Source organism: Electrophorus electricus, chromosome 10, assembly GCF_013358815.1.
Source record: "Electrophorus electricus isolate fEleEle1 chromosome 10, fEleEle1.pri, whole genome shotgun sequence".
Taxonomy (NCBI): domain Eukaryota; kingdom Metazoa; phylum Chordata; class Actinopteri; order Gymnotiformes; family Gymnotidae; genus Electrophorus; species Electrophorus electricus.
The window spans coordinates 22,849,342-22,861,841 of NC_049544.1; the positions used below are offsets into that span (position 1 = coordinate 22,849,342).

The 12,500-nt window shown below is 48.8% G+C and overlaps 1 long non-coding RNA gene across 1 annotated transcript in view; it reads left to right on the top strand.

Annotated features, from left to right (window-relative positions):
- Positions 1 to 1,524, top strand: part of LOC113583596 — a 1,567-nt gene extending 43 nt beyond the window's left edge. Inside the window, exons 1-2 of the long non-coding RNA XR_003411316.2 lie at positions 1 to 47; positions 880 to 1,524. The exon at positions 1 to 47 is cut by the window's left edge and continues 43 nt beyond it. This is a non-coding gene — a long non-coding RNA (uncharacterized LOC113583596). The remainder of the gene's footprint in view (positions 48 to 879) is intronic.
- The last annotated feature ends 10,976 nt before the right edge of the window (positions 1,525 to 12,500 follow it).

Sequence of the window (12,500 nt, forward strand, 5' to 3'; positions counted from 1 at the left end):
CAGACAGCAGCTCAAAAAGACCTTCAGGGAGTAGTGAAAGCTGACAGGTGAGAACGTACTGCCGCCGTTCCGCTCCGAGCCCGCGTCCGCCGCGCACACGGAGCGCGCTCATGCTGTCAGGAGACCCGCCGCTCGCTCGCGCACAGACGACACCGGCGCTGCTGCGCGCGTGTAAATATCACGCTGCCTTCCACCGGAGCCCTGCCAAAAAATGTGCTTCCGGCAAAATACAAGCAGAAGGCCAGTGACGCTCGTGCGAATGGCTGCAGCACGTAAACGCGGTGGCCTGTACGTCCCGAGAGGCGTTTTTTTTCCTGCAAACCAGGGGACATGCATCGAGGCGTGCCGCAACAGGCTGATTGGGTTGTTTTCTGTCCTCTGGCATGCTTCGTGTCTCGGGACTGTTCTCACGTACCAGTCAAACAGCTGTTACGGTGCATCGCGCATGCACCAGCCACGCGTTAGCATCACCGCGTCAGTGGTAGTAGACTGGGTATAAAGGGAGACAAATTGTTCATTTTAAATTCTGTATCTCGACCACTTAACCGCTAACGATTGTTACAGGTTTCACAAATGCTAAAACGTATTTTGCTGAAATTATATCCGTCCCCCCCCCCCATAAACATAAACACAAAAATATGAACTCAGTTCAACCAAATGTATCTGTGTCCAGCAAAAGAAACTATTAACATCGACTTTGCCTTCAAAACCACCTTCAGTTCAAAAACACGTGTCAGATGTGTATTCACTACTGATTGTCACGCAGACACTACTGCAATAAAAAAAACAAAACCTTATTAAGAAAGAGTCCAGTGATGTTGTCCAGTCAGAGCATCCCAAACACCAATGAGAAATGTCTCCATGGTTGCTATGTTACAGTGTCCTGGAAAAGTGTTGGACCACCACAAAGAGTTTCTGTCCTGTCTCGACATGGATCCAACAAGGCCCTGGATCTGTACTGGAGTGATTCTTCTGAAAGTTCTTCCTCCTAAACTGACAGTTGGTGTTTTGATGATGACGGTGGAGAGAATGATCTGACACGCCTTTTCAAAGTCCGTCGTAGTTGTTCGGCTGGGTTGAGATCTGCTGACTGTGAGGGTCATAGCATATGATTTACATAATTTTCATGCTCATCAAACAATTCATTGCCATCTTGATCCAAATTGGCGCAGCTCAGCGTTTATATAGATCACTCTATTGATTGTTCCGTACAGTGTACCTGTCTGGAAACGTCTGGATGTGGTAGTGTTTTTCCACAAATTTTTCTTCCAACTGTATGGATTCAATCCACATTGCTGTTACACACTGGTTGATTACACCTTTAGGAGCAGGTTTTAACATTAAGCTTGTTGGTTTTTAAGCTGTGCTGTAAGAAATGTTTATGGTTATGACAACATAGGGTTACCCATGCTTGAAGAAACGTGCCTATGGATTTGCAAAAAGTTTAGCAGATATGCAGTTTGTGTGTATCACATTAATATTGGATGTTGCAAACTGAAAAAAAAAACACTGAATTGAACAACATTATTTGTTTGTTTACATGTTTACATACTTACCTTACGTATACCACATGATGAGTGTGTCTGAATCTAACAGCTTACTCTGAACTCTCACTCCTGGGCGATAATTAACAGCGCATATCTGGACAACAGGAAATGCACTCTGAGCCGATGGAAATGTTTAGATCTGCAGATCCCCTTAATGCGGACCGGCGGTCGATATCCTTTTAAAAACAGACGGATGTCTCCAAAAGCGCAGATGGAGGCTTCGCCAATTACGAACCAGACTGGGCTCTGATCTCCACCCAGGCAAATCTGCCTACTGCCACGGCTGAGTGACACCTTCAAGCACTGAAACCCTTTTAATGACGTTTAATGACGGGAATGATTGACACGATTAGAAACGCGTGCACATTTTGTACCGTGGAGAGGCCAGCTTCGCATGGTGGAAATATTGAATTCATCTAATGACATGAATTCTGAATTCCTTGTTTTTCTTATATTGAGAGTGCAGGGTGTGATGGTCTGCAGTGTTACATAGAAGCACAACAAAAGGCCTGGGGGTCTCAGGAGGCTGCCCCGCGCCGAGCTGCCCCAGCAGAGCCCCGCGGGGCGGCACACGGCCCACTCCGTTACCCCCCTTACCTCTCAGCTCCGCACTTTGATTGATGCGGCTTCGTAAAGTTGCTGTAGCTCAAATTCTTTTGTTGTTGCAATACGAAAACCTTTCCTGCCAGTCGCATTTGTGCTTGGGATTTAAGAGTTATTCATTTTTGAAACCTTGCATACGCCCTGCTGAGTGAAGGGTGTGTTTATATTACTAACTTGTGGGGGGGGGTAGAACAGAGAGAGGGGGAGAGAGAGAGAGAGAGAGAGAGAGAGAGAGAGAGGGAGTGAGGGAGAGAGAGAGAGGGAGAGAGAGAGAGTGTGTGTGTACGGCTGTCAACGTGCTCTTATGCTGAACAGATGTGTGGACACTCCCAGTCCTCCCTGTGCCTGCAGTCTTGTACACAGCCTCCACGAGAAGCAAAACAATCATTTGTTGTAGATTTTTGGGATGCCTGGAATACTTGCGGAAGCCGTCACTTGTTGAAGCCAAATCGGAGTAGCGGAGGAGTGATGGAGGTGAGCCTGGACGGACGGTGACATGACTCACCCTCCACCCGCCCCGGCCTGACCCCTCCATCGCAGCCCGCCTACCCGGGATGTCACTGCAGCGGTGCAGAGCCCCTCCGGGGCTGATCTCAATCAGTTGCGCAGGTTGGCCAACGTCCAGCGCTCACAGCTGGAGCTCGTCGGCCCGGCTCGGTGGAGGCTCTGAAACGCGGCGGCAGCCCACAGACTGGGCCCTGCTGCAGGCCCGCAGGTTTGCTCTGTGGTGTCTGGGCTGTATGTCCCTCATTGGTCACTCGTCAGATTCAGAGCTCGATTTGTCGGACGCTCTGTGGACAATCCGCTCTCCTCGCTCTTCTGACTCCATTGTCTCGGCCGCACGGTCCGCCATTAAAGCACTTTGGGGTGACGTGACCCTGGTGCTTAGAGACCAGTCAGCGGATATAGCTACTGACTACTGTATACTGACGTCATTTACTGTAAGAACAATCCCAGAACCTGTAAAGGCTCACAATTGTTTCTCCCATGTCATACCGAAAGCTGAGTTACATAAGGAGAAAGGGAGATGAGATGATAGCCAAGGAAAACAGGAGGTTTTCAGGAACTGTGTCTGAGGCAGGTGCATGGTGCAGTGTAAATTACCTTTCGATCGCCGTCTTATTGCATGTCTTGTTTAAATATTTCACAATAAATATTTCGCCATTAGCAACCGAACAGAGACCAGTGACACATATCGAGCAAATGGCTGTTTTTCATAATGGCTCAGAACAAGGGATTGATATGGACTCTAGATAGAAGTGATTTATTGGACTTCCAAGAGTGTTCAGCCTGTTTGTCCATTAAGTCAGCACACAAATAAACAACCAGGCATTAAAAACAAATGCACCACAGCAAAGGGCCTCTAGTCCGATTGGTTTTGTGGTTTTGTTTTGTTTGGGTTTTTTTCGTTGTCAGAGACAGAGGCGGAAGGAATGCTAACGAGATGTAAATCTAGATGGATCAGATGTTTTGTCTGAGCCATGCACAACTAAAACAACCACTGAGTTCTCCTTTCCGTTTTAGAGAAGTGCACTTATTCAAGTCTGCCAGGGCTCCAGAAACGTTTTGCTGTGATAACAATATTTCTTATGAACCGATCAGCAGTGATCAACGCCTTTCAGTGTTCACCACGCATCCACCGAGGCCCGCGTCTTTGGTGTGTCGATCGATGTAATCGATCACTTTGGGCCAGGACACAGGTCCGCATGCATTCGTCCCAGGTGCACTTCTGACGGACTTCGCATCGGTTGTTCCTGTTCAGTAAACGCTCAAAGTGGAATTTGTGGGTAGGCCGGTGGGTCTTGGGTAACGCACCTGGGCTCGGTCTCCTGTCAAGCGTATATCTGTGAGAGTGGCCAGACCTGATGTGATGAGCCAAGGAGTTACGCTGGAACCCTCACCTCGATGACTCAGACTCTGACCTCAGGGGGAAGAGCTTATATTTGCAAGATGACCCAAGATGACCCTGGCCAAGCCTGGCCCTGGAGGATCTGGGTTGGCCTTAACATCTGTGAGTGAGGTCATTGTCCTGTACATCTATACTACACCTGAGTGAGTTCATTGCCCTATACATCTATACTACACCTGTGAGTCCCATGGAGTCCTATACATCTATACTACACCTGTGTGTGCGGGCATTGTCCTATACATCTATACTACACCTGAGTGAGGTCATTGTCCTATACATCTATACTACACCTGTGAGTGAGGTCATTGTCCTATACATCTATACTACACCTGAGTGAGGTCATTGTCCTATACATCTATACTACACCTGTGTGTGAGGTCATTGTCCTATACATCTATACTACACCTGTGAGTGAGGTCATTGTCCTATACATCTATACTACATCTGTGAGTGAGGTCATTGTCCTATACATCTATACTACATCTGTGAGTGAGGTCATTGTCCTACACATCTATACTACATCTGTGTGTGAGGTCATTGTCCTATACATCTATACTACACCTGAGTGAGGTCATTGTCCTATACATCTATACTACATCTGTGTGTGAGGTCATTGTCCTACACATCTATACTACATCTGTGTGTGAGGTCATTGTCCTATACATCTATACTACATCTGTGTGTGAGGTCATTGTCCTATACATCTATACTACATCTGTGTGTGAGGTCATTGTCCTATACATCTATACTACATCTGTGTGTGAGGTCCTTGTCCTATACATCTATACTACATCTGTGAGTGAGGTCATTGTCCTATACATCTATACTACATCTGTGAGTGAGGTCATTGTCCTATACATCTATACTACATCTGTGAGTGAGGTCATTGTCCTATACATCTATACTACATCTGTGTGTGAGGTCATTGTCCTATACATCTATACTACATCTGTGTGTGAGGTCATTGTCCTGTACATCTATACTACATCTGTGAGTGAGGTCATTGCCCTGTACATCTATACTACACCTGTGAGTGAGGTCATTGTCCTATACATCTATACTACACCTGTGAGTGAGGTCATTGTCCTATACATCTATACTACACCTGTGAGTGAGGTCATTGTCCTATACATCTATACTACATCTGTGAGTGAGGTCATTGTCCTATACATCTATACTACATCTGTGAGTGAGGTCATTGTCCTATACATCTATACTACATCTGTGAGTGAGGTCATTGTCCTATACATCTATACTACATCTGTGAGTGAGGTCATTGTCCTATACATCTATACTACATCTGTGTGTGAGGTCATTGTCCTATACATCTATACTACATCTGTGTGTGAGGTCATTGTCCTACACATCTATACTACATCTGTGTGTGAGGTCATTGTCCTATACATCTATACTACATCTGTGTGTGAGGTCATTGTCCTATACATCTATACTACATCTGTGTGTGAGGTCATTGTCCTATACATCTATACTACATCTGTGTGTGAGGTCATTGTCCTATACATCTATACTACATCTGTGTGTGAGGTCATTGTCCTATACATCTATACTACATCTGTGAGTGAGGTCATTGTCCTATACATCTATACTACATCTGTGTGTGAGGTCATTGTCCTATACATCTATACTACACCTGTGAGTGAGGTCATTGTCCTATACATCTATACTACATCTGTGTGTGAGGTCATTGTCCTGTACATCTATACTACATCTGTGAGTGAGGTCATTGTCCTACACATCTATACTACATCTGTATGTGAGGTCATTGTCCTACACATCTATACTACACCTGTGAGTGAGGTCATTGTCCTACACATCTATACTACACCTGTGAGTGAGGTCATTGTCCTACACATCTATACTACACCTGTGAGTGAGGTCATTGTCCTATTTGTATATTCAAAATATTGCTTTAATATTTAAACTCCTGTGACCTCTGATCTCTGGTTTTATCTTTCATGTTAGCTGCCATTTTCTTACCTTTAAACAACGTTAAACCAAGAGGAAAATCAAATCCCTGAGTCACCCAGGGACGCAATGGAAGGAAACGTCCCCAGACATGGAGCATCCATCTCTCTGGACCAGCGTGAGAGCTTCACTTCCTCTTCACGTGCGGCCGCAGTCAACTTTATCACTCGCTAAACATGAGCGCGGGAGAGGGGACCTTGAAGCATTACCGCGCAAGATCTGATCCAATCGAAAAGGACAGACAAACAGAAGCTGATTCCTTATCTCTTAAGATACCACATTTCCCTCTCTCCAGAAAGCTTAGCCAGATATAAGGAGGAAGAGAGAGATAGAAAAGAAAGAGAAAGATAGCGAGAGAAGAAAGAAAGAGAAAGAAAGAAGGGAGAGAGGGAGAGAGAGAGCAAGGGAGAGGGAAGGAGAGAGAGAGAGAGAGAGATAGGGAGAGAGGGACAGCTTTTGCAAATCATTTGATTACTTTGGGCTCAAATGGAGGAGAAGCAGCGCTTGGTCTCCCTGGAGCTTCTGCACTGTGTGTAGAAATCACATTAAATCCTGCAGCTTCTGCATTTGTTTTAAGATTTCAAAATAATTAACTGAGATAAATGCTATTATGGATCCAGAATGGGATTAAATGGAACATTAAGAGTTCTTTAGATTGAAGACACAGCAGAACAAAAATGACTTTCTCTGTGATTTGACTCAGTACTTATTTTGTGTGTGTATGTGTGTGTGTGGTGTGTTTTAACATTTGGACATTTAATGATGTCTTGGCCCTGCTGCACACGTGCTACTTTGCATGCGCCTGGCTGCTCGTTATGGTACCATGCCTGCGCTCCCCTCACTGTGCAGCTCCGTCCGGAGGACGCGGACCCCCAGGTGAATCCGTGGACTCTTCCTTGCGCTCTGGCCGCCGAAGACGCGCTGCAATCAGCTGCCCATTACTCTGCGTCTGTTTACGGCCCACCGTGCATCGCCCGAGGTCCCTGTACGGCATTTCGACGGTGCGAGCTGAGTGCTCCTCAGGCTGGCCCTCTGCAATAACCTTTTGTTAATATCGCGTCAGCTGCCCTGCTCCAGATCGGCGTGTAAAGGTGGTCCTCAGTCAGCTGGCCGGCCTCGGACGGATCTAATTAACTCGTGAGTTTCATTACCGTGGAGGGCTCTCAGCTAGCGCCGTGGTTCGAGTGTATAATTGTCATATTAGAGGCGCTGCCATCAGGAAATAAAGCAGTGTTTCAGTCATGCTTCTCGAGGTTCCTGCACTCAGAGGAACAGACAAACGTCGGCCTGGCTGCTGTCGTAGCGCGGTGCGTTCGCCGGAAGGAATCTTACGTCTGTTCATTTTCACATCTCCTTCTCGAGCACTCTGTCCTTCCCACACCTGTCAGGTCAGAGCGATACGATGAGGTCACTGTTTGAGATGTCAACGCAGAGAAGCCCAAAAGGGTTTGGTTGGGGTTTTTTTTTCCGCGTCGTTAGCCGTGTCGAGTCGGCCCTTCCTCTCTGCACCAACGCTCAGAACAGTGGCGGTCAGGAAGTGAGGGCACAGCAGGATTAAAGCGCACGGAGACAACCCACATCCCTTGGGCTTCCGCGGAACCGGGGGCTGCGCGTGTCACAAGGAACACGGCGAATGTGGTTCGAGCATCTCCGAGCGTGTCCTGATCCGGCTCCCAGCGTGACAGTGCTTACAGGAGGGCATTGATTTCTTTAGCTGTTCACCAGGGAAGCAGGAGCTGACAGATGGAGACAGAGAAAGAGAGAGAGAGAAAGAGAGAGAGAGAGAGAGAGAGAGAGAGAGAGAGAGAGAGAGAGAGAGAGAGAGCGAGAGAGAGAGAGGGAGAGAGAGAGGGAGAGAGAGAGAGAGAGAGAGAGAGAGGTAAGGAAGGGGAGAGAGAAGGTGATCGCGTTTGCTGTAGCATGCTCAGAGACACTCCTGCTTTGTAATGGCACTTCAGAAATCCTCCTGCTCTGACCTTATAAAGTGGAAAGACTGACAGACTTTATGGGGGAAAAATGTGATTGTTTAGGTCTTCCATTTCGCCAAGACCCCGCAGGTGAGGAGCAGAGATTGGAGAGCGGAAGAGAGGCACGTGGACAAAGGACGCATGGAGATGGCCATTCGGCGTTCCTCCGATCCCGTCAGGCCGACTCGGCGCGGCGTAAAAAACGCCCGAGTGATTTCCGCTGTGCGGTTGCAGATGTAAAGATGAATAGAAAAGGGCGCTAATGTTCCCTAAGACCGTTCCGAGACTTCCCATTTGAAGGGATTTCCCGTTGAAGCGGAATAATGCGGCACAGCGGGAGACCCGGAGGAAGGATTTAGGGACACACGTGTCGTTTGGCTCAGTCATTGTGCAGGGGGCCATTTAAAATGTGCAATTCTTCAGCCCCTCTGGTTTCAGTTGCGCGCACACACACACACACACACACACACACTCCGCTCCACTTCCTTCCCAGGAAGAACTCGGGCTGGAGCGCAGTGTAGAGTCAAAGAATGAGAGTGGGAAAACGCGGAACAGGAGAGGATGAGGAGGCCATGGACCGAGGAGAACGGCGCAGAGGCCAGAGAGATCTGTTCTGACAACTGAGACAGGAATGGAAGGGGAGAGGGGAATAGCTGATCTGAGATCAGTTCCAGCTGCGTGCGTGTGTGTGTGTGTGTATAACCTGCTCACACCCCGTCCCGTACGTGCACAGGCGAGCTCGCAGAGAAGGGGAGACTAACGCGGTCAGAGCCTCGTTCTCTGGCTGTCACGGAGGGCCCTCCTTGTTGAGGGCTGCCAGTCCTCATGCTATGAGATCGCTGCCACGCGGCGCTCGGAGCTTAGCGCTCTGCAGGATACGCATTAAAGGAGTCACATTTAAAGGAGACTCGAATGTTCTGTTTTTCAGGATGGCGTCAGCCTTTATCCGGTCTTCATTTGGCCAGCTGTCATACAGGTTTGGAGAAAGTGGGCGTGGTTGCACTTGGGCTACCGTGGTGACGGAGTTTAGACAAGTGACTCCACCTCCATGAGTAATAACAGTCTAGGCAGAGTCGTAACTCGTGAGGTCGTGCGACGGCTCGCTCATGCTGAACACGCGATAACACTGGCTCTTTCCGGAGTCCAGACAGCTAGGACATGGCCGACGTCCACGCTGAGGTTGAGTGTCCAGCTAAACTCCTCCACAATGGAGAAGGTTGCTGGAAACAGATGCACTGAGACAAGTGGTAGCAGCATGCTGGTGTGTGTGTGTGTGTGTGTGTGTGTGTGTGTGTGTGTGTGTGTGTGTGTGTGTGTGTGTGTGTGTGTGGGTGTGTGTGTGTGTGTGTGTGAGTGTGTGTGTGTGTGTGTGTGTGTGTGAGTGTGTGTGTGTGTGTGTGGGTGTGTGTGTGTGTGTGTGTGTGTGTGTGTGTGTGTGTGTGTGGGGGGGGGGGGGGGGGGGGGGGGGGGGCGTGTAGGTGTGCATTTTGTGTATTATTATCCTGGAAGTGGAAAAACAAGGACTTCAATGTTTATTTGGTTTTATCAAAACACTCTAGAGGTAGACACAGAGAAAGCCAGAGATAGCGTGTATGTGTGTGTGTGGGTGTGTGTGTGCATGCATGCCCGTGTGTGTGTTGTTACTGTATGCTCACCACATATTGTAGGAAGCAGGCATGCAGATACATGTGCATATATCTGTTCTAGAACATTCTGTTTCAGTCACATGCTTATGTCCTTATGTAGTGCTGGTGATATTATCTTCAGATTCCTTTGACGATATCATCATTAAAGTGTGTCATTCACTTAAAGTCATTTAAATTTTTATTCTGATGCATTGCTCTGGGTCTCGGAAATGCATTTAACCTTACGGTCACTGCTAAGTCTGTGGAGTTGATTTGGTTGCCCTCGGTAACCTACACAGATGCTCTACCGCACTACTGGAAACATGGCTAACATGACTACATTTTTCATGAGGAAGTTTTGCTCTTTTAAGGGGTGAAGTTTTACCCTACCGATATTGACTAAAACTTGTGAACTCAGAATGGTTAAGGATGGGGTCAGGGGTCAGGGTTCAGAGGTGAGGAGGGATGAGACATTTCTGCCCCGGTGACTCATCACAGTTCGCTGCTTTGGAGTTTTGGAGTCTACGTCCCTCCTAACGCTGGAGTGCACGGAAGGTCCCCAAAATGGCACATTTCTTCTGTCTCTGTCTGGCAGGCCAGGTCAATTTCTGGAGGTTCCTGTAGAGGTGCTGAGGAAGAGCAGACGGACAGCGCAGGAAACAGAACACACCCCCCCCCCGGTTACTAATCAGCCTGCTGGACTTTTATCATGCGCACCGATCAATTCTCATTCTTAATTGTTCAATACTCTCGTGCTTGAGACCATCAATTCGGTCTTACTACATCTTGTAAAAGAGTGAGAGTGAGGGATGGAGGTGTGTGTGTGTGTGAGAGACAGAGAGAGAGAGAGAGAGAGAGAGAGAGAGAGCGAGAGAGAGCAGCTGATAACAAGATAAGAAGCCAATCAAAGCTCTGTGGTCCTAGTGGACCTGAGGGTGGTGGAATGTTGGTGGTGACATCATGGTGGCCTTTGAAGCCCAGCTCTGGGTTCACCCCCCCACTTCCACCCTAGATGCACGTATCACCCCAACCATGCCCCTGCCCTGCTTACAGAGGAGGCAGCTAAGGGCGGTTGCCCATCGTCAGCTTCCAGTCCCGGCTCCCGCTGGTCGGCCTGTTACCACGGGGATGTTGGGATGTGTTGCGATTGGACAGGGCGGTATGACGGTGGCCTGTGGCAGGGCACCACAGTACGGCGAAGGCCAGCCATTGGACGGGGCAGTGTAGTGGTGGTAGAGGTACAGAGGGGGTGCGTGGGCACTTGCGTAGACTGGGGTGAAGAACACAGAAATATGAGACGTTCTGGACGATGGCCAGATAATGTCCCACTGAATACACACATGCTGCATGCATCTGCTACAGCAGATGTGTGTGTGCGTGTGTGTGTGGGTGTGTGTGTAAACCACACAGCTGTCGAGCAGCTCAGCATAGGAACAGGGTGAGCCTGAGGCCGTTTTTTCTTTTTCTGGTGGCTTTTTTGGGATCCCGCTGGCCGTGTGTGCGTCGCGAAGGCCACGTTTTCTGGCCAGACTCTGGAGCTCATGTTGGGGAAAATTAAACTACGTCCAACTAAAAAGAGAAATAAAGGGGAAACGTGTCCCACAAAGACATTTACACGAAGGTCATCGCACGACTCTCCGCCCTTCTCTCTCCCACTCTGCTAGACTCTCTGCCTCTCGCTCTCTCTCTCTCTCTCTCTCTCTCTGCTAGACTCTCTGCCTCTCTCTCTCTCTCTCTCTCTCTCTCTGCTAGACTCTCTGCCTCTCTCTCTCTCTCTCTCTCTCTCTCTGCCTCTCTCTCTCTCTCTCTCTCTCTCTCTCTGCTAGACTCTCTGACTCTCTCTCTCTCTCTCACTCTCTCTCTCTCTGCTAGACTCTCTGCCTCTCTCTCGCTCTCTCTCTCTCTCGCCCTCTCTCTCTCTCTCTCTCTCTCTCTCGCCCTCTCTCTCTCTCTCTCTCTCTCTCTCGCCCTCTCTCTCTCTCCCCTCTCTCTCTCTCTCTCTCTCTCTCTCTCTCGCTCTCTCTCTCTCGCCCTCTCTCTCTCTCTCTCTCGCCCTCTCGCTCTCTCTCGCGCTCTCTCTCTCTCTCTCGCCCTCTCTCGCTCTCTCTCGCTCTCTCGCTCTCTCGCCCTCTCTCTCTCTCTCTCTCTCTCTCTCTCTCTCGCCCTCTCCCTCTCTCTCTCTCTCTCTCTCTCTCGCTTGCTCTCTCTCTCTCGCGCTCTCTTTCTCTCTCGCCCTCTCTCTCTCTCTCTCTCTCTCTCTCTCTCTCTCTCTCTCTCTCTCTCTCTCTCTCTCTCTTGCTCTCTCTCTGCATGGTTTTGCAGATGTTCTGGGCCAGTACAGAAGGCTTTGTGGAGCAGATGAAGTTTAACTGGCCTGCTCATTGTAAGTTGACAGAAATCCATTTTCGCATGTCCTGGCTCTGCGCTGCTCCCTGCACAAAGACATGGAAGTGGTGTGAATTAGTACAGTGACTTCATCCCATTTTACATGAATGAAACCAAAAGAAAAGGACCAGCTAAATATATACATATAAAAAACTAAACATCCAAACTCTCCTCTGCTGTAATTAGTCTTCACATTCCAGCCATAACTGTAACATGCCCCTACACATCCCTGTTTGTTGCAGAGTGTGTGTGTGTTTGGAGTGGGGGAGTTTAACTCTTCACACTGGCACTACAAGACTCAACCTCACTGTTCCCACAAGCTGTAGGCCCACAGTTTTCCAGCAGAGGTGAGGCAGGTTCCAGGTGCAGTGTGTGTGTGTGTGTGTGTGGGTGGGGGGGGGGGGGGGGGGGGGGGGGGGGGGGGGAAGGATGTTTTACAGCAGAGGTGAGACAGGGTCCAGGTGCAGTGTGTGTGTGG